At 46.0% G+C, this 20924-nt stretch overlaps 1 long non-coding RNA gene across 1 annotated transcript in view; it reads right to left on the reverse strand.

Moving 5' to 3' along the window:
• Positions 1 to 372: 372 nt before the first annotated feature.
• The window catches only part of LOC128351637 (uncharacterized), a 33551-nt gene continuing 12999 nt past the window's right edge, over positions 373 to 20924 (reverse strand). Inside the window, exons 2-3 of the long non-coding RNA XR_008319926.1 lie at positions 14137 to 14323; positions 373 to 518 (exon numbers count right to left, since the gene is read on the reverse strand). This is a non-coding gene — a long non-coding RNA (uncharacterized LOC128351637). The remainder of the gene's footprint in view (positions 519 to 14136; positions 14324 to 20924) is intronic.

Here is a 20924-nt window from a genome sequence, read left to right on the forward strand (position 1 = left end):
ATGGTTTGATGGCACCTGACAGCTGGCACACAGTAGCAATAAAGATTTAAAATATTAGAGCACTGATATGTAATAGCATTAGTAAAGTAGGTACTAATTTCATTGATTAATCAAGAAGCATTCTGTTGAATAGATAACAAAAAGCCAAATGTTTGGATTAAAATTTTTAGATTAAATTATGATTTTGAAATCAAAATAGATTGAATGCTGAGAGATCAAATTTTGACTTCAGAATGCAAATGTTGATATTTGGCATGGTGATAAATGTTAAGCATATTTTATAGTTCATTTTAGCTGTGTGTTCTATAGAGAACACATATTTTATAGAGATTGCCTCCATACAGCAACGTAATCAAATCAATGGAAACAATATCAAATATATGTTGACACAGATGCCATTTTAATGGTTTTCTACTAGAAGTACAATACAGTAGCTAAAGAAGACACAAATATCCTTGTTGTATTCTATTTAGTATCTTTTATGTTTTGTTGTTTAGAAGTTTGTTCCAGTGAGGATCCTGTAGAGAGTTTAGGGCAGGGTGTGGAGTCAGAAAAGAAAAGGGGAGGGAAAGGAGAAGGAAAAAATGAAGTTGTTTCAGAATAAACTCTTAGTTAAATCTATATAAGATTATTTTCTGTTTGTGAGGGAAGCAGCTCAAAAACAATCCTAGGCTGCTCCCCCCCACCCCCGCTTGCGGAACATAAAAGGTAAAGTATCAAGAATTGGAACCATAAAAAATGTGTCTAACGGATATACATCAAGTCAAAATATTCTGGTTTTACTTCCTTAAAGAAACCTTTGCATGCCTGAGGCAGGCCACCCAATCCCTCTCTTCATGCACATGCCCTCTCCTCTTTACTTTATTTTTATTTTCAGTGGTAGTGATAGATGCTCATACACAAGTGGGCATACATGTACACCTGCTTCCTCTGCTTCCTCCTTCTTCATAGCAACACCATTTGACTCAGTGTATACCTTTCCCCCTCCTTAACTAGCTACTAGGCTCACTATGAAAAAGGAGATGGAAAGGGAAGGGAAGTACCAAAAGGCGAGTAATTCCAGTACTCTACTGCCCTTCCAGACTCATCCACAGGGCCGCCGAGAGCAGGTTCGGGCCCCGGTGAAATTTTTTTCCGGGCCCTCACCACAAGGCCCCCCCCGCCACCACCATGAGGCCCCTCTGCCACTGCCACCACCCCCATAATGCTGAACTGCCAATCTTTAAAATAATTCTAGCCGCCATGTGCGTGGCTGGGGGTGGGGCGCGAGCCGAGCACCCCCTTGTGGCGTTGACGCTCTATTCAAACTGTGCATGTGTGCTGGAGCACCTCGAGGGCTGCTGGGCTGGATGGTCAGTCTCAGCGGCCGCTCCCGCTCCACCCGCGCCACCACAATTTGTACTGGCTGCCCCTCCCTCTCGTTGGCCCTGCTCGTCCACACCATTCTCCTCTTCATAAAGTCAAGTGGTGTACAAGAGGGCATCTCTTAGAGTGGCTCTTTACTGAGCAGTGGCTCTGCCAGTGTTCGGCAAAGAGGTGTTCATGGCTTGCAGGCCGCAAGGCCAAAAGGAGGCAGATGAGGTGGCAAGGGCAGCAGGGGAGGCATTTTGCTGCTGTACCAGTGCTCCAATAATCTGTTAATAATCCCCAGTAATCTGTAAATAATCTGTCAACCTCACCTCATGAAAGGGTCAACTCAGTTTAAAGGGCCACAATTTTTGAAGGTATCTCTTGCTTCCCCCCCCCACACACAACTGAAAAGCAGCCATGTGTGTGGTGTGTGTGTATGTGGCAGAGAATTTGCTTGCAGCCAGAGGCAACAAAAGGCGGCAGCCCCCCCCCCCCGAAAGTGGGGCTCCACCAGCTGAGCAAGAGCTTGCTCTTTACTCTCCCTTTCCCACCTCTCAAAAGAAGGCAGGGAAATGAAGGGGGTGGCGGCAAGGGCCAAAATCACCTTTTGTCTCAGGGTCCACCTCAGACTTGCAACACACTGCTTACAGCATTGGTAGTCTGTGTGGGGCTGTGTTTAACCTTTAATTCCTCTGCCACTACTCATGGTGCCAACCCAAGATATTTTGCTGCCTGAAACAGAGCACCAAATGGCATCTCTTCCCCTTCCCCACTTTCTTTTTCTTTCTGTTAAACACACACACACACACACACACACACACACACACACCACATCCTTCCTTTTTAAAAATCTCTCCCCTTTTCTTAATTTTCTGTTAAATCTCTCCGTCTTTTATATGTGCTTAGGAGAGCAAATGTGAAATTAAAGGTTTTCATTTGGTTCTCTCCGTATTTTATTTTTATTACTTTATTATGCATATTTATATACTGCTTTTCAACAAAAAAAGTCCAAAGAAGCTTTGTGTAAATAAAGAAATCAAGCAGTTCCCTGTCCAAAAAGGGAAATTTTAAAATTGAATTAAAAATGAAGAGCAGACACCAGCAACAGCCTCTGCAAAGATACTGTGTTGGGTTTTAGATAGGGCCGGTTGTTCTCCCGCTATAAAGAGAGAATCACCACTTTAAAAGGTTCCTTTTTATTCAAGAGTTACACATATAAGGAAACTAAACTCTCATACATGTGAGTAAGTAACCAAGCTTGACAAATGCCCTAAAATCCACTTCCTGAAGGGGCTACTAAAACCCTGATTTATGGCAATGCCAGCCTTCCTTACACAATCAAAACCACCTCCATAAGACGTGTCATAGAGAGGAGGAAATACCTGTATTTTATCCTCTATGGAGATAACAGCAAATTTCCCCATGTCCCATTCTGTGCTCCCTCTAACAGGGCTTCCCAGATGTTGTTGACTACAACTCCCATAATCCCCAAGCAAAGGCTATTGCAGTTGGGGATGCAGGGAAGTGTAGTCAACAACATCTGGGAAGCCCTGTTAGAGGGAACACTGGTCCCATTCCATTCACATTTACTAAAGTGGGAAGTGGAGGAGTCTTACTTTAATAGTAAAAGAAACACACAGGAGGGAGGCATCGATGCTCCCTCCCAATGCCCTCCGTTCATTGCTCCAGCTATGTTTCTCCATTCCCAGTTAATTCCCACTGTAGGAGCAAGGAATGGACAAAAGTGGCTAGAGAATGGGCATGGGACAGATACGTGAGTGATAGCCCCATCACATCTGGTGGAGCTTTTAGAAAGGAGTCTGCTTCCCTGCTTAGCCTATTAAACTGATAAATCTCACTGTACAGACACAATCATTATGACTGTCAGATTTTTTTGGTTAAAGTTATTTGGCAGGTATTCCAGCATTTCATGTGTCTGAATAGTTTCCCTTTCCTTTCCTGTTTGCTGCTGAAACTGCAAGGGATCTGGAATGGCTATGAAATGGAAGTTACAGGAAACCTGGAGAGAAGCAGCGTCACTCACCTGCAGTTTTAGATGCATTTCAAGCAAATGGGTCCTTGAGAACATGTTCCCCTATATTCTTCTTCATGGTTAATTTCAATATGCTTTGACATCCCAAGGGACTGTTCTATATGATCAAGAAATGCACCCCAGGATCTTTTTCAAGGTCACAAAGGGAGGCTGAGGAACTCTTGGAGAGGGCATGCTCCTCCATTGGTGCTCCCTGAAATATTACAGCCCCAAATTTGGGTTGCTTGTGGAATCAAACTGAACTGGTCTTCAGTGGTATCTCAAGTGTAATGATAATTAATCTATGGCGCAGTGGGGAAATGACTTGACTAGCAAGCCAGAAGTTGCTGGGTCAAATCCCCGCTGGTATGTTTCCAGAAGTACCTATATCGGGCAGCAGTGATACAAGAAGATGCAGAAAGGCATGGGAGATGGCAATGGTAAACCCCTCCTGTATTCCACCAAAGACAACCACAGGGCTCTGTGGTCGCCAGGAGTCAACACCGACTTGATGGCACACTTTATCATCTTTATAGAAATAGATGGTCACTAGTCAGATAACTGTGGCATCCTTTAGAGATAGAACAACCTGTAGCTTCTTAAATGCACTAAGCCAGAGGGAGGCAACATTTGGCACTGCAGCTATGCCCGGGGATTACAACATTTTTCCCCTCCTTGCACATTAAGATTTTGAAATTACCAACAGAAAATGGTACCATTTTTGCAGTAGTGGGATTTTTCAGATGGTCTTCCATGTCTTTATACCATACACTAGCTCAGTCTGAGTCCTTATGCCTGAGCTCATAAGCTGCTGTTAAGGCTGCATGTGAAACCCTGTGTAAGCTCCATGTACCTACATGGAGATTTTTTTCCCTTCATTCATATATTGGAGCTGCAATATATATGGCTGCCAGATGTCTGGGATTGGCCAGAGTAGTTCAGGAAATTACTGTCTTGTCCATTGTCCAGGACAATCTGGACAAAAATGTATGGGATTAACTTTTGGAGAATGTCCAGGAATAAAATAGTATACAGGCTTAGCCTTGCAAAATACATAGGCAATGATTTCTAGCTCCCAAAGTAAGGTAGGATAGCTGCCAGCCAGGACTGCATCTGCCTAGGAATCCTGCCCGACAAATTAGTGTTGCTCTTCAGTATTATTTATTAATGGTTTGTTAATGTAAACATTGTTTCTCATCCTTCTTGCAAGGTGTGCAGCACAGTTTTTTGCTCTCACAACAATCCTGTGAGGCAAATTAATATTAAGACATGATTTTCTCAATTCTGTCTTGTATATGAGTGGGGATTTGAACCACATATTTGTTGAGATAAGCAACAGCTGCAGTTTAGCTTGCTGTATTCTACTTCATGAGTAGAATTGCATGCAATCTACTACATAGCCAGAGGGGGCACTATTGTGTCCTCTGTATTGGTTGGGCTAGCTAGGAGTTTCTATTCTCCTTACTGGTTTTTGTTTGTTCCTGTTCCTTTATATATAAGTCAGGAAGTTCAGTACTGACCTCTGAGTGCTTTTGTCTCCCAAGTAAAGTTATTGCAAAAACCTTTCACTGGTACTGTTTTCTCTGTAAACCATGCAGACAGAACACACTCTGCAACAATTTTGAGTGCAACACTCTATCCACTGCACCAGAGTCTAAAGCAAGGTATCTCCCACCTTATAGCTGTTCTGCCTTAGTACCAAACTTTGCATTTGTCTCTCTTGAATTGCATTTTGTTAGTTTCAGCCCACTTCTCCATGATTTATTTTACAATCAGGGATCATATACATCAAATACAACCCACTTCTCCATTCTTTCAAGATCATTTTAATTTTTCTTCCTATCAATTCGCTGAAGGTGTTCACTAGTGATCCCTCTCAATTTTCTGTCAACTGCAAATTTGATGGGGATTCCCTCCACCCCATAATATCCAAGTCAATGATAGAAACGCTGAAAAGTACCAGGCCCAGGACACAGCCCTGCTTCACCTCACTCAAAACCTTCCTCCAGTTTGATGAGCACCCTTTGATGAGTGCTCTTTCAGTCTTGGATGAGTGCTCTGGGAGTTTTCAAACCAGTTGTGCATTCCCCTGGTGGAAATCATAAATGTTTCTCTGAGGGAGGACAGGATGCCTCCTTGTCTTAAGGAGGCAATCATTAGACCTCTTCTAAAGAAGCCTGAATTAGATCCTGCAGAGTTGAGCAATTATAGGCCTGTTTCCAACCTCCCATGGCTGGGCAAGGTAATTGAGAGGGTGGTGGCCTTTCAGCTCCAGGCAGTCTTGGAGGAAACTGATTATCTAGACACATTTCAAACTGGTTTTTGGGGGGGCTATGGGGTGGAGACTGCTTTGGTTGGCCTGATGGATGATCTCCAATTGGCAATTGACAGAGGAAGTGTAACTCTGTTGGTCCTTTTGGATCTCTTGGCGGCTTTCGATTCTATCAACCATAGTATCCTTCTGGAACGTCTGAGGGTGTTGGGGGTGGGAGGCACTGTTTTACAGTGGTTCTGTTCCTACCTCTCGGATAGATTCCAGATGGTGTCGATTGGAGATTGTTGCTCTTCAAAATCTGAGCTTAAGTATGGTGTCCCTCAAGGCTCTGTACTTTCTCCAGTGGTTTTTAACATCTATGTGAAAACCATTGGGAGAGATCATCAGGAGATTTGGAGCTGGGTGTTACCCAGCTCCAGCTGGGTGTTACCCAGCATACATCAGTATGCGGATGACACCCAGATCTATTCTCCATGTCAACATCATCAGGAGCTGGCATATCCTCCCTAAATGCCTGCCTGGAAGCAGTTATAGGCTGGATGAGGGAGAATGAACTGAAGCTGAATCCAGATAAGATGGAGGTACTTATTGTGTGGGGTCAGAACTCTAGAGATGATTTTGATCTCCCTGTTCTAGATGGAGTCACACTTCCCCAAAAGGAACAGGTTTGCAGTCTGGGAGTACTTCTGGATTCACACCTCTCCCTGGTTTCTCAGGTTGAGGCAGTGGCCAGGGGTGCTTTCTATCAGCTCTGGCTGATACGCCAGCTGTGCCCGTTTCTCAAGATCAACGACCTCAAAACAGTGGTACATCTGTTGGTAACCTCCAGACGTGAGTTTTGTAATGCGCTCTACGTGGGGCTGCCTTTGTACGTAGTCCGGAAACTTCAGTTGGTTCAGAACGCGGCAGCCAGGTTGGTCTCTGGGTCATTTCAGAGAGACCATGTTACTCCACTGATGAGTTACACTGGCTGCCAATAGGTTTCCAGACAAAATACAAAGTGCTAGTTATAACTTACAAAGCCCTAAAGGGCTTAAGCCCTGGGTATTTAAGAGAGGATCTTCTTCATTACAAGCCTCACTGCCCATTGAAGTCATCTGAGGAGGTCCGTCTCCAGTTACCACCAACTCATTTGGTGGCTACACAGAGAAGGGCCTTCTCAGTCACTGCCCCGAGATTGTGGAATGCGCTTCCTGCTAAGATATGATCCTCCCCATCTCTGGCAATTTTCAAAAAACACCTGAAAACCCATCTTTTCGCCCAAGCTTCCTCAGCTTCCTAATATTTTTGGGTTTTAATCTCTGGTTATTTTTAAATTGTTGAAGTGTTTTTAAGTTTTTGTATATGTTTTTAACTGGTTTTATGTTATTGTAAACCGCCCAGAGATGAAAGTTTGGGGCGGTATACAAATTTGATGAATAAATAAAGAAATAATAAATTGCCATCTTGCCCACTTTTGACCAGTTTGCTATCACAGGGAACCTTGCCCAGTGTTTTGCTGAAATGAAGATTTTCATTTCCTACATGAAATTTCCTACATATTTCCTATATTGCCTGTGCTACCGCATTGCTGTTTTATTGGAAGTTGAGTTAGGATGCCCTTTGCTCCAAGAGATTATAAGACTTGCTACACAGTGCATCAACTTTCAGTTGGACATCTGAAAAGCACTAGGAGTCTCCAGGTGGAGGCTCGCAGCAAAACCCAAAGGTTTTACTCTCTATACCATTGTGATCTCCTTTGCTAGAGGAAGGAACTGATGCTCTGATATCTGTTGTACTGCAGTGTACAGAGGGAGGTGGCTCTGATATAGCGATGTACTCAGCAAAGATCGGGGGTGCAAGTGGTCAGTAGGGTTATACGTGCTATTTTTAAAAAAATAGGGTGAAGGTGTCATGCGAGAAATTCATTTGATAAGTCAGTCAAGTACCATATTGATACAATAGGCACCCAGATGCCTTTGGGAAGAAGCCCATGATCAGGGCATCATGACAGTAGCCTTTGAGGTGGGTCTCATGATCAGTGAGACCCACATTTGCCACTTTTGTGGGGAGAGCGGGATAAGCCTGCTCTCCCTGCAGACGATCCCATCGGGGGCCCTGGGTGGCCAAATCGGCCGCCCACACGATTGCTAGCTCTGTGACGGAGCCGGCGGGGGCTGGGGAGCTTGGGGGCTGCGAGGCCCCCAAAATATCCAGTATGCCCTGCGCAAGCACGCAGCGCATACTGGGGAGAACCCCGGAGCCAGGAGGTGGCTTTTCGCCTCCCCTTCAGGGATCTCCTTGTGAGTAGCCGTGGCGTGGAGCTGCAGCATGGAGCCGCGCCACGGCTATTCACAATCAGAAAGCCCAGGTTTGCGGAGTGCTCGCTATGCAAACCTGGGCTAAGGGGAGGGCTAAAATGTGGGCTAGCCGCTTGTAAGCCACTGGGCTTGCCTGCGAGCCCGGTGGTTCACACGATCAATCAAAATCGGGCTAGGCTCTCCTAGCCCGATTTTGGCTGATCATGAGAATAATCCCTTTCTCTGCTATTTCTCCTTCGAGCAACTGATATTCCAAGTTATACCATCTCTGAACATAGATGCTCCACTGTGGCTGCATTCGCACATAATGCAGAACTGGAGTTTTAGGGGGCGGAGGTTTTCTCACCGTGACGTCTGAATGCGTACAACTCCAGTTCCTCAAGGCAACCCACCCTAGGTTTCAGTTTTTTAACTGCATTCTGAACCCTTGGGTTGTAGTGAGTTTCATTGCTCCAATCCGAGGTTCCATGCAGCCTGCCTGTCGTCCCAATTTGGAACTGCAGACTGCGTTTACTGAGACCAAAGTTGAGGAAGGAAGCTCCTCCCTCCCTCTAGCTGTGATAGACTGTCCAGGCTGTCCTTCATGCCAGAAGGAAGCCTACACAGTCAGTCCCCCCTCCCCTCTGCAGTCTCACTGACTGCAGAGAGAGTGCTCTCTGTGGCGTCTGAATTTGGACAGGAGAGCAGGGTGGGGAGTGGAACTATGGGTCCATTGGACTCTTGGTTTCACGTTACTTGTGAATGCGGCCATGGTCACCATGACTATTAGCCAGTGACGAGTCTTTCCCCCTCTACCCCCCCCTTAAAACCTAGAAGACCATCTGAAAAACCCTATGACTGCAAAAAGAGCTAATGGTCATCATCACATCCCCTGGCCACAAATCCCATGAATTAATTTTGCATTGCATGAATCATCTATATAGTTGGAGATATACATGGGAGTTGAGCAAATAGACCAAATATAGATTTGGTAAGTCTCTTTTCCTTTAATTAAGCGATTCAGAATGTTGATTGGTGGTATGTTAATTGTCTGTAAGCAGCTTTCTGCTTAATGTGATGTACACCAAACTGCACATGGGAAGTTGTCTCTATTTCTTCCATTAGAGCCTTAGTAGCAGCTTGTACTGAATGACTGCAAGGATTGTCTCTGGGCCTTTCAAAAGCAAACTATTCACTGGGATGCTTTTTCTTTGCTAAAAGACATGTTCTCAGCTTCAGCATGGCTACTAGCCAGAAAAGCAATTTCCTCTTGTAGTCTTCCCTTCTTTTTCAAAAAAGAGTGGGGGGTGGGGGTGGGGGGGATTGAAAATTCACCAGCTTATATCAGGAAAGAGTATTTCAGTCCTAAAGGAGGAATAACATTTACTCCTTTTACACAATTAATGGAAGAAATTGGATCTAGTGAGGAAAATGAGAGGGCAAGGCAATTAAAAATACCCAATGGGAATGGAGCACAAGTCTATCCTTGTGTTATCATCAAATAAATTAGGAAGTGAAAATTAGGATTTCCTGGACTGGCCAGCCTGTTGAGCCATGCAGCTGCTCAGGGGCAGCCCCGATTCCCACTCTGTCCCTTGCTTCCCCCCCCCCCACCTGGCAAATTATAGGGTGAGGGCAGAGGATGACAGGATGGACACTTAAGTGCTTTGCTCCCTGAGAAGGGAGCAACATTCATGTATGCTGACAAGCACAAGCACTCCAAGTGGCAGCATGAGCAGGGCACACCCTCACAGCACTGGGAGGGGAGAAAATGCCCAGGGTGGGAGGGGGTCACCAGGATCAGGTATAAAGGGCAGAGCAGCAAGTTCTACTTTTTTCACATTGGGTTGGGGAAGGGGCGGCCACATTAGGTTGGGGAAGGGGCGGCCAGCTGTGATGTCCCATCTCGGACATAATCATGCTGGAGAGCTAAGCCATCACCCCACAGAATGTTCTCTCACAAGAGTGGCAGACTAAAGGGAGCGAGGGAGGATGCTCTGTGCAGGGAAGCTGCGGGGACAGGCACTTGGGAGAGTGCGGTCCCAGTCCCGGAGACTGCTGCCAAGCTGCTGTCAAACCCTGCGCCCTGCCAGCCTGCACACCATGTGTGGATGCGAGCCACTGCCCATGGCCCAGAATTGCAAACCTACTGTCCCTGGCCAGCAAGAAACTGGAGCTTTCAGTTCCTGGGAATCCATGTGCTGGGATATCTGCAAAAGATGCCATGTTGGGCCCAGCCCAGGAGCTTTGAATGCATTTAAAGGTCCATGTCCAGGGCCCACACAATCCACACAAAAAGGCATCCCCTGGCAAATGGCCCCCTCATGGCAGAGATAGCCAGCAAGTTCAGCACATCCCCTCTTGGGCCTGGGAGCAAATATTTCAGTGCCGGGGGTGGCGGCGGGAAGTGGTCCTGTCCACCTTTGAAGGGCTGCCACAAGCAGGAATTCAGGAGCATTAAAGTTCTACTTTTTTCACATGTAGGCTGGGGAACGGGGCCCCAGCCCCTTCCCCTTGGTGGGGTTTTTTTGCCACCCCCCCCCCAGATTACTCATGAGCAGGGCCAGGTGGTTGGATTGGCAATGCGTCATCAACAGCCTGCACCAAAAACCATGGCTCAAGAGAGTGCCAGGCCACGGGGACACCCCCAGACAACTCATCAGAAGGACCATCAGAGGGGAGGGGAGAGAATTGCCCAGCAAAAACTCTACTGATGCCTGACGGCAAAACATCTCCTTCTTCCTCTCACGAGAGTGTCAGGCCATTAGAGCTCTAAAGGTTGCTTTTTGGAAGGCGGCTATTGGGAGTGGTGCCCCAGAGACAGCTTTCCATGTCTTGGGTACCGCAGCCAAGCTGCTGCGAAAATATGCCCCCTGCTAGCCTGCCTGCCCATTTGGAGATGTGCAGCCCTGCCTGTGACCCCATGGGTGATGCAGTTGTCCCAAGGAGGTCATCCCAGGAACCACCACACCTGGAGATCTGCATATGGTGCCATGCCAGGCCAGACCCAGAAATTTTGAATGGGTTCAAGGGTCTGTGCCACAGCCCCTTGTCCACAGCATCCATGTGAATGTTTTGGGTGGGAGTGCCATTGGCAGGCTTTGAAAGACAGCCCCCCAGCAGGGATTCCATAGCAGGCCAGGCAAGTTCTATCTTTTTCACAGAGAGGTTGGGGAAGGGGTGGCCAGCCCCTTCCCCTTTTGGGGGGTTTGTGCCCCCCATCCTTACTCATGATCAAGGTTGGTCACCAGGATCAATCTTTTTCAATGATCCAGTCACTTGACCCAGGGCTCACTGGCCAGGCATGAGAGGGAAAGGCCATGGGGACACCCTCAACACATCCCCTTTCCCCAAGAGCTCCCTCACGAGAGCATCAGACAATGGGAGCTCTGAATAGAGTCAGATTGCCATGTGCAGGTGAGCCACGGGGAGGGCTACCCTGGAGACTGCTCTCCTAGTCTTGGGGGGTGCAGAGAAGGTCCTGTGAAACTGTCCCCCCGCCAGCATTCCCGACCATGTGTACATGTGTGCCCTTGCCAGCGTCCTGGAATGGCTGCCCCGCTGTCCTGGGGTGACCGGAGAATGGGAGCTCCCCTCTCCCATGATTCCTCACGCTTGCAGATCAGCATATGGCACACAGATGGAGCATGACCCAGGATTATGATTGGGTGTAAAGGTCTGTGCCAGTTCTATTCTCCCATCCAGGCAATGACACATGGAGCATCAAGATGTCATCTGGGTGCTTGCAAAAGTCTGCACAGGAAAGGAGGGTGGGGGATTTAGAGGGATTGGTTCTATTTTTAAAAACAAAGAAAGGGTGGGGGAGTGGGGCCCAGCCACTTCCCCTGGGGGGTGGGGAGCGATTTACAACCCAGGCCTACTCATGAGGAGGGCCAGCAGGATCAGAATCACTTTAGTTTTTTTGAGATATACTTCCCGTGTGATGATGATGGGCACCAAAGTCCATGCAGACTACGCCCACTCACAAGAGTGTCAGGCCATGGGTGCTCTAAGTAGAGTTGTGCTGTGTTGCTGTGTGTTGGGAAGCGGCAGGCAGGGATAGCCCAGAGACTGTTTTCTTGATCCCGAGGATGGCGGCCAAGGTCCCATGGAAACAAGCACCCTGCCTGGCCATCCACACCTGTGCACAAGTGCACCCTCGCCTACAGCCCCTGCAGTTGACCCCTCTGCCCTGGGGCTGGGAGAGAAGAGGAGAGGGCCCTCTCCCATGATGCACCATGCCTGCTCATCTGCATACGGTTCACAGAGGGAGTGGACACAGGATTTTTAAATTTGCGCAAATATATGGGCACATGGGGTGCAAGGATCTCCTCTGGGGTACATGCAAGGCTTCAGAGGGATTTGGGGAAAGGGAGGTAGTGGAGAATCTTCTTTTGTTTTTTAAAAGAGAAAGTTGAGGGTCCCATTATAGTGGGGCCACCTTGGGTTCATTGGTGGTTAAGTGGGCAGCTGAATTCGTGAGCTCGCAGTCCAAGGGTGGAGATCACCTGTTGGTGGACAAAGCACAGCCATATCACCAATAGAATGACCCTCTCATGAGAGTGTGAGCCCACTGGTTCCTTTGCTTGCAGTGGGTTTGCAAAGCTACTTGCAGTGGGTTTGTGATGGATCTGCCTGGACTGCTCTACCGGGGTCTCCCCTCGCAACGTCCTCCTTGGTCATGGTGGGACAGATCCCCCAGCATCCTTTGTCCTCCCCCATCTGCACATCCCATGCTAGCAAATGTGGTTTTCCGCCTCACCTCCCACAATGAAAGCAGAATTCCACCACCCCCACCCCCAAGAGTCCAAAACCGCCCAAGAATTTGTGTTGGCGTAGTGTTTTGGGGGTGTGCGGTGACTTGGAAGGTGGCAGCGTTGCCATAGCTGGGAGAAAAGGCACTGACATTACAGGGCATTTAAAGGGCTCGGAATGCCCTTTCCCTGCCACGGGCAGGCGGAGCACTCTGAAAATGCACGATTGTGCTCGGCACGTCACCCTGGAGATTGTGGCCAATCATGGCCAAGCCATTGTCACGGTGATGTTTTCCCCACAGTCTGGCCATAGAGCAGGCTGGGATCATGCTCGGAGGCTGAGCAGCAGGGAGGGGCTCTCTTCTCCTGCATCTGGAGTTTGCCTGGCTGTGGTTTGGAGAACGTCTGCATTTGTGGCATTCAAGTTAAGAATTGGAACCCCAGCCAAGATTAACTACAGTTAGCTGTTATGTCTGAATGCGGCCAGGGAGTCTCTTTATGACTTGGTTATATACTAATATTACCTGCGACAATTAGAAGAATATCTGTGTATTCTGTTTAGAACGCCCGACTTGCATTCATCTTCATGGAAAGATATAAGAGTGAAGTTATTCAGATGCAGACAGGGGTGGCCCAAGACATTTTGCTGCCTGAAGTGAAGGACAATATGGTGCTCTCCCCACCTACAGCTGAGTGCTCAGCATTCTCAGGCCATGCTGCTGAGGCAGTAGTGGCAACATAGGAGCACTCTCAGATGATGCCACCAAGCCAGGCACGGGTGGCAGGGGCATTCCTAGCTTGAGTGAAGTGGGAGAGAAAAAATATGCCCCAGCAGGGCAAGAAAAGGAAAGTGAATAGTGTGTCCAAGGGGGATGTGGAAGGGTGGTCATAGTGAATGTTGGCGTGGCACCAGTGTTCCCTCTACCTGGGATTCCTGGATGTTGTTGACTACAACTCCAAGCATCCCCAAAGGCAATGGCCTTTGGCTGGGGATTCTGGGAGTTGTAGTCAACAACATCTGGGAATCCCTGTTAGAGGGAACAGTGGGAGGCTCCCATGTTGGCAGTGGCCTGGCATTTTCTGCCCCTTACGTTTCTCCCTGTACCTGCTCCTGAAGCGACTGCCTCACCCTGCCTTATGGAAGGGCCATCCCTGAATGCAGATCTGGCTGGACAATTTGCAAAAAACTCCACCAATGACTTAAATCAGTTTAAATCAAATTAGAATTCAGTGGTTTCAAGTGCATGCACAGCAGCTTAAATTATTTGCAGACGGTCTTAACTGGCATTTAAAAATGTCTCTGGACATTTTAATTTTTTTTAAAACTTCCTAGTAAAAGCAAAGGTTTGTCTGCCTGTATAAACTATCCACACTCAGGAACACATTTCAGGAGCAATAAATATTGCATCTTCTTAGTGTTGTTTTGATAGAAGCAAATAAGCTTACCTTAATGCAGTCCATAAGTGCTTTTGAAACTTCAGTGTGGATGAGGCCTCTCCATTGAAAGCTTGTGCAGTGACAGTAGTTACAGCATCTGTATGTATAAGTTCTTGACATATTGCTCTGCTTGTCCAACATCCTCACACATTTTAATGTGCCCAAGAAGCAGAAATAGGGCCAAACAGATGAGGAACTACGGGGAAAGAAACTGAGTTGATTTTATTTATTTATTTATTTATTTTATTTAATTTATATCCCGCCCAAACATACGTCTCTGGGCGGCTAACATATATAAAAATTAAAACAAGGCAACATATAACACATATATCAAAATTAAAACAATGCAATAATTTAAAAACCATAAAATTAACAAACAGTATTTTTAATTAAAAACCTGAGAAGGCTTGGATAAAAAAAGTGGTTTTCAAATGTTTTTTAAAAATAGATTCTCAGTTACTGGAGTCACTGGGTGCATCAGGGGCAGTGTGAGGCTGAGTCCCTACCCCAGTGGGGTCTTTTGAGTGCACATCTTGTCCCCATGTAGGTGAATGGCTGCTATTCATTCCAGTGGGGGAAAGTAATGTGCTGTACTTGGGGATGGTGCTGTGGTGGGGCCAAGACTTGACCATTGTTCTGACACAGGATGGCCCAAACCACATTACAGAGTGCACAAAGACATACCACATACCTGTGTGTGCATGTGCATGCATACATGTGCTCACACAACTGTATTGTAACTGTAATACTCATACCTCTAGGCCTTAAAAATAGAATAGGCCTTACTTCTTCAGAGATAAGTAAACTGGTTTATTGTCTGATACAACATAGTATCAGGAGCTTCAGCCATGTTACCCAACACATAGTCATAATGGCTAGAGAGTTCTTCTTCCCAGACACCTCTGTTGGTATAAGCCCCACCTTCAATTATTAATTTCCACAGTATTGTTAAATACATTTTATTGCAATCCACATCCCAGAAGAAGTCCTCATAATATGCAACACCCCCCCACACACACACACACCAAACATCCATCCATCTGATAGAATTCCCAACTTTTTGTTAGAGCTGTCCTAATAATATGTCACACTTTAGCATGACCAAGGAACCTATCCCAGAATGGCACTATACAGACATAAGCAACTTCGATTCTTGATGACTAGGATCTTATATTGATACCCTTCAAAGCACCTTGAGGTTTCGCTGATATGTCAATTTAATTAAATGAAATTGAAAGGAAATGATGACTAGGTGGCAACAGTTGTTTTAAGCAACCAGTTTTCCTTGAAAACACTTCTTGGCTGTTGTGTACCTAGCACGGTGTGGAGTGACATTTGCAATGAAAGGGATCTGTGTTTCACGTGCTGGGTGTAATTAATTTTTTAGAAATTAATTTGCTTTTTTGGGGGGAAAACACACCTTTGCAGCCAGCTGTAATGCATCTTCATATTAGTTCACCTCAGATTACATTCCTGTTTTTTCCATTTATTTGACTAATTTGGCTGTAATATGACAGATCTTATCATGTTTCACAGACTTTGTTTTGACACTGAATGGCTGTGCAAGTCTTTGCTTGCAAAATACGACATTCCATAAGCACCTTTAAAAGCTCTCACTCAGTTTATTGGTTTAGTCATAAATATTTTTATGCCTCTCTTATGGATTTTTATGGATTTCAATGAGTTCACACATATCTGCACACAGTAGACTTTTTTTTAACGTACGGGGGAAATGAAGTAATTCTTTTGATGTTCCTCGTTGGCTTTTGAATGCATTATTTTGGTAAGTGGGATTTAAGGCTGAGCTGTTCTCTGGCAAGCCATTTCAGAGGAAAGAGAGGACTTGCCAGGGGGTGGCGAGTTTCCCCCAAGACCCCATTTTTGCACTAGTTTGCCACAGTTCACAGCTCCAGTTGGCTGCCACTTCAGCTTCATTTTCTGTGTGAAAAGTAGCCCTTGTTTTCCCTAGTAATAGTGATGCTGCAATCCAATGTGGATATGTGGCGACATCACTGAAGACAGAAAACCCGTCCAGCATGAGAGCAGTGCTTTCTGAATAGATTTTGCCCTAACTTGTGTCATTTGCCCTCCATGACATCATTAAGGTCATTCTCATGCCCGAAAAGGTGGGGATGGGGAGGGATGGCGGGGCGGCAGGCTCCTACCTGTCTCCCCACACACGATCAAAGTTGTACAGGCAGCTCTGCCGCTCACGCAGCACATGAGCCATATGGTGCCGAGCAGGAGAGCCGGGAGCTGGAGGAGGAAGTCCTCCACCATTCCTCATTGCACCATGCCAGGAGTGGGATGCATTGAGGGAATCCCCCTCAGCCGGGTACTCATGCTGCCCGGTTTTGTGAACACTCGGGCTGCAGGCTGCCCAAGCACTGACACGATGGGGAGAAGGATAGAAGGGTGCACTCATGCGCTTCTACTCCATTATTAGCCTGGGTAAAATACCCAGAGTACCCTGTTGTGAGGGCCAGGATCAGGAGCGATCCCAGTGCTTCTCATGAGAGGGCTATGCCCAGGTAGGGCTACCCTACCTGGGTATAGCTGGTCATGAGAATGGCCTTATTGTGCAGCCAGACTTGATTGGCTGTGTATGTCTGTATGTATTGTTTATTTCGGCCCAAGGCCAGCATAGATTGGCTGTGTGACAACATGATTGTAGCTAAGAAGAAGGGCTGTTTTTCATACAAAAACTGACACTGAAATGGCAGCCAAGCAAGGCAGTGCGGATAGGGATGCAGAGAGAGGGGAAGCTTGAGGAGCAATTCCTCACTTAATTTTTAAAAAAAAATTTTAGGGGAGAGGAAAGATACTTTTGGGAGATTAAAATATATTTGGGAGTTTGAAGATATGGGACTAGGTTTGGCAGGAGGGAAGTTCAGCAAAACATTGGCAGAACTCTTCAAATTCATTGGGGGGATTTCAGAATTTCGGGCTTCACCTGGATTTTAAGCATCTTACCCAGATTGCTTAGCCCACTCAGATTTGCCCAGATTTCAGCTTTCATTTTAAAAAATAAATAAATAAAAATCTAAGCTCTAGCCCTTGTAGAAGTGGAGTTATGGAGCAAAAGATGCAGTCACTATTCTGCTGAAAAATTATTTTCAAGCCAATTTACATAATATGCAAATTAGGGGCACACACACACACACACACCCATTTGGAAAGCCAGAATATGGCAACTCTAATCTGCTAGAGGATCCTTCCAAAGGATCTCTGGGAAAGGCGGGAGCTTTTCATGGGGCAGAAATGCTCATGGAATCCACCCCATTCTGCTTCAGTTCAGCCAAAAGGAATTTGAATTTGTTTTTAAATTCCTTCCCTCACCTGCAGCTGACTAGCATTGCAAAAATAAAGCATTTCAAGAAGATGGCAACAACAGGGGTTGGCCAACATAAACTCAAGAAGCTCAGGATGGCCAAGCAATGCAGAGTCTGAAGTCAGATTTGTTTTAAGTCGAATGGCTTGCACAGATCCCAGAGGCACTGCTGTATGGGTCTTGGTCTTTTGTTCAGTTCTTAACGTTTCAAATTATGAAATTAAAAATAAACAATTGATGAAAAGATCTATACAGGGGAGCTTGGTATTCTAAAATTTCAGAGTCAAGAAGCCAATTTGGGTGAGGGGGTAATATTTTTCTGGATGCATTATTTTTGCATTGCCAAAAATTAGCTTCTTACTCTGAAGTTTTAGAAAGCCATACCAATACATTTGCACAACTTCTAAGCATGGAAATCCAGTACAACTGCATGATTTATGAGTATGAGAGATGCAAGGCACAATTCTTATGTTTTGCAAGCGCTTTGGCTACAGATTTGCTGTGCCTCCATCCCATGTCACTCAGGGAACCCATGAATGTAGAAATTAGATGGGAAGGGCAGGTTCTAGTGACTAGAACCATGAAAGCATCAAGACCGGAGGGGGTCATTGTGGTGCTAGCAGAATGTTTCCCATGTGATCCTGGGCCTTCCAATGGCTTCTGCATTCCTTATTATGGGCTGCCCTGGTGGGTCTTGAGCCTGTGGAGTTTGTAACTTGCCAAGGTAAATATAGCTCACTGGCCATCTATGGTGGCCCAGAAGGGCTTCATAAACCACCTGCTTTTGCCGCCTGCCTGGGATTGTAAGATGAAGGGTAAGTGGGGTTGTTAAGCACCTTGCTTGCCCAATACTTCGTGAACTGATGAGCTGTGTTTATTTGTGTGGGGGTGTCACAGTTTTTGCAGGTCCACCAGGGTGAGGTGGGGAGCAGTAACAGGCTGCAGGACTCTGCCTGTTTGGGGTTTTTCTACAGGAATGCCCAGGGAATCTGGCATGGAAGTTTCCTGGCCAGTAGGAGCCTCTCATTGCTCATTGAGGGGCTCCTTGTTGGTCTTGAAAGAGGTTTCATGGTCTGGCCCTGCATCAGGAATGACCCTTCCTTTCTAGCTTCTTGTCCGATGCTTCGTTCTCCCAGGAGACCCCAGTGTCCTTGGGGAGGGTCCTGACAGTATTGGAAAACCCACCCATTATATCAAACTAGAGTTTCTCAGAAGAGATACTGTATATGAGGATATGTTAGCACCTTCCAAATACAGAGTGTCTTTAGGGTCTGATTTCATTGCTTTTATTGAAAGACAAATTGTAGAAAAGAGAGATGAGATGCATACTTAAATCTCCAGACAAAAATGGCAGACCTGATAGAGGGGTGAGCAAAAAGCTGTACTGAGCAATATTGTCCCAAATGCAATTTGGTTAACACACACCCACTACCTACATAACATTTGGCTGTCCTTTCTTTGCACTTAGCCTGTGTTTCCCCTTGTAACATAGTTTGGAAAGAATATGCCTTGCATAGTGGTTCCAATAGCAGCTGTTTGCACTGATTGTGGGGACAGCTCTGGGAGTTCATGGCCATTTCTGAAATGTGAAATGCTGCCGAATAGCTCTTTCTCTCTGGAGCCCCTGGGCCTTTCCTTCACCAGAAAAAAGCACTCTACTATGGTACTTTTCATAATCAGGTCATAGCCATAGTCATAGTCAATGGTGACTATGCTTTTCATAGTGAGATGTAGATCTGTGACCACAGAACTATGCTTAGCTTGTTGGGTGGACAGTTGCCCGAAGTAAACTACAGCAAATTGTCATGTGAGGAGTTATGAGATGCCTTGTGAACTTAACAGATATATGCTGGTTTCCCAAGGTTAGGGAGTTATTTTCCTCCATTCTGCAGTGGTATAGTCCTAGGAAGCCTGTACCATGTGATTTGCATAGCTGGGCCCTAAGAGGAACAGAAAAGGGGAAATGTGGTAATAACACATGCTGCAAGTGGTTGCCAGGGTACAGAAGTACATTTTTTTGGTCAGAGCATATGACATGATATATGTGCATCAGGAAAACAATGGGACCCATTAGACATATGATATATACTCTCTAGAGACTAAGCCACCTAATGGCACAGTGGGGAAATGACTTGACTATCAAGCCAGAGGTTGCCAGTTTGAATCCCCACTGGTATGTTTCCCATAGTCTGGGGAAAAACCTATATCGGGCAGCAGTTATATAGGAAGATGCTGAAAGGCATCATCTCATACTGCACAGGAGGAGGCAATGGTAAACTACAGGGCTCTGTGGGCACCAGGAATAAAACCAACTCGACAGCACACTTTACCTTAGAGACTAAGGGCAGCTTGCGCAGCTTAGTTTCATTCTGAAATGAGAGCTATTATATGGTGTCCCTCAGGGCTCCATCCTATCTCCAATGCTTTTTAACAGCTACATGAAACTGCTGGGTGAGATCATCAGGAGATCTGAAGCGTGGTGTTATGAGTAGGCTGATGACACTCCAATCTATTTCTCTATTACATCATCATCAGGAAATGGCATAGCCCCCCTAAATGCCTGCCTACAGGCAGTAGTGGACTGGATGAGGAATAATAAATTGAAATTGAATCCAAGCAAGACAGAGATACTCATGGTAAGGGGTCATACTTTGAGGGACGTGATAGATCTTCCTGTTTTGGATGGGATGGACCTCCCCACGAAGGAACAGCTACATAGCTTGGGAGTGCTTCTGGACCCAGGTCTCACTCTGGTTTCTCAGGTTGCCATGGCCAGGAGTGATTTCTATAAACTTCGGTTGATACGACAGTTACGTGCATTCCTTGAATATGATTATCTCAGAACTGTGGTGCACTCTTTGGTAACCTCTAGGCTTGACAACAGCAATGCGCTCTTAGTGGGGCTGCCTTTGTATGTAGTTCAGAAACTTCAGTTGGTTCACAATGCAGCAGTTAGATTGGTCTCCGGGGTTTCTGTGTTTTAAAGCAAATGTCTGTTTTAAAGCAACTGCATTGGCTGCCAATACGTTTCCAGGCAAAACAGAAAGTACTAGTATCGTTAAAGCCCTGAATGGCTTAGGACCAGGCTACCTGGGAGAGCACCTTCTTCTGCATGATCCCCACTGCATATTAAGATAATCAAGAGAGGTCCATCTCCGTATACCACCAACTCTTCTGGTGGTGATTCGGGGGTGGGCCTTCTCTATAGTTGCTCCTGGGCTGTGGAATGTGTTCCCCATAGACATGCGTGTCTTAACATCTTTACCAGCCTTTAAAAGAGCCCTTAAGATACACTTTTAAAGCCAGGCTTTAAATAATCTCTGAATTTTTTAAAATTTTAATTGCTGTTTAAATTTTTTAATTGTTGTAATCTTTGAATGTTTTACATTTTAATTGTTGTTTAATAGTTGATTTTGTTCTCTGTTTATTGTATTTATTTTTGTAAACCGCCTAGAGCCTTTGGAGT

The sequence above is a fragment of the Hemicordylus capensis genome, chromosome 3 (assembly GCF_027244095.1).
Source record: "Hemicordylus capensis ecotype Gifberg chromosome 3, rHemCap1.1.pri, whole genome shotgun sequence".
Lineage (NCBI taxonomy): Eukaryota > Metazoa > Chordata > Lepidosauria > Squamata > Cordylidae > Hemicordylus > Hemicordylus capensis.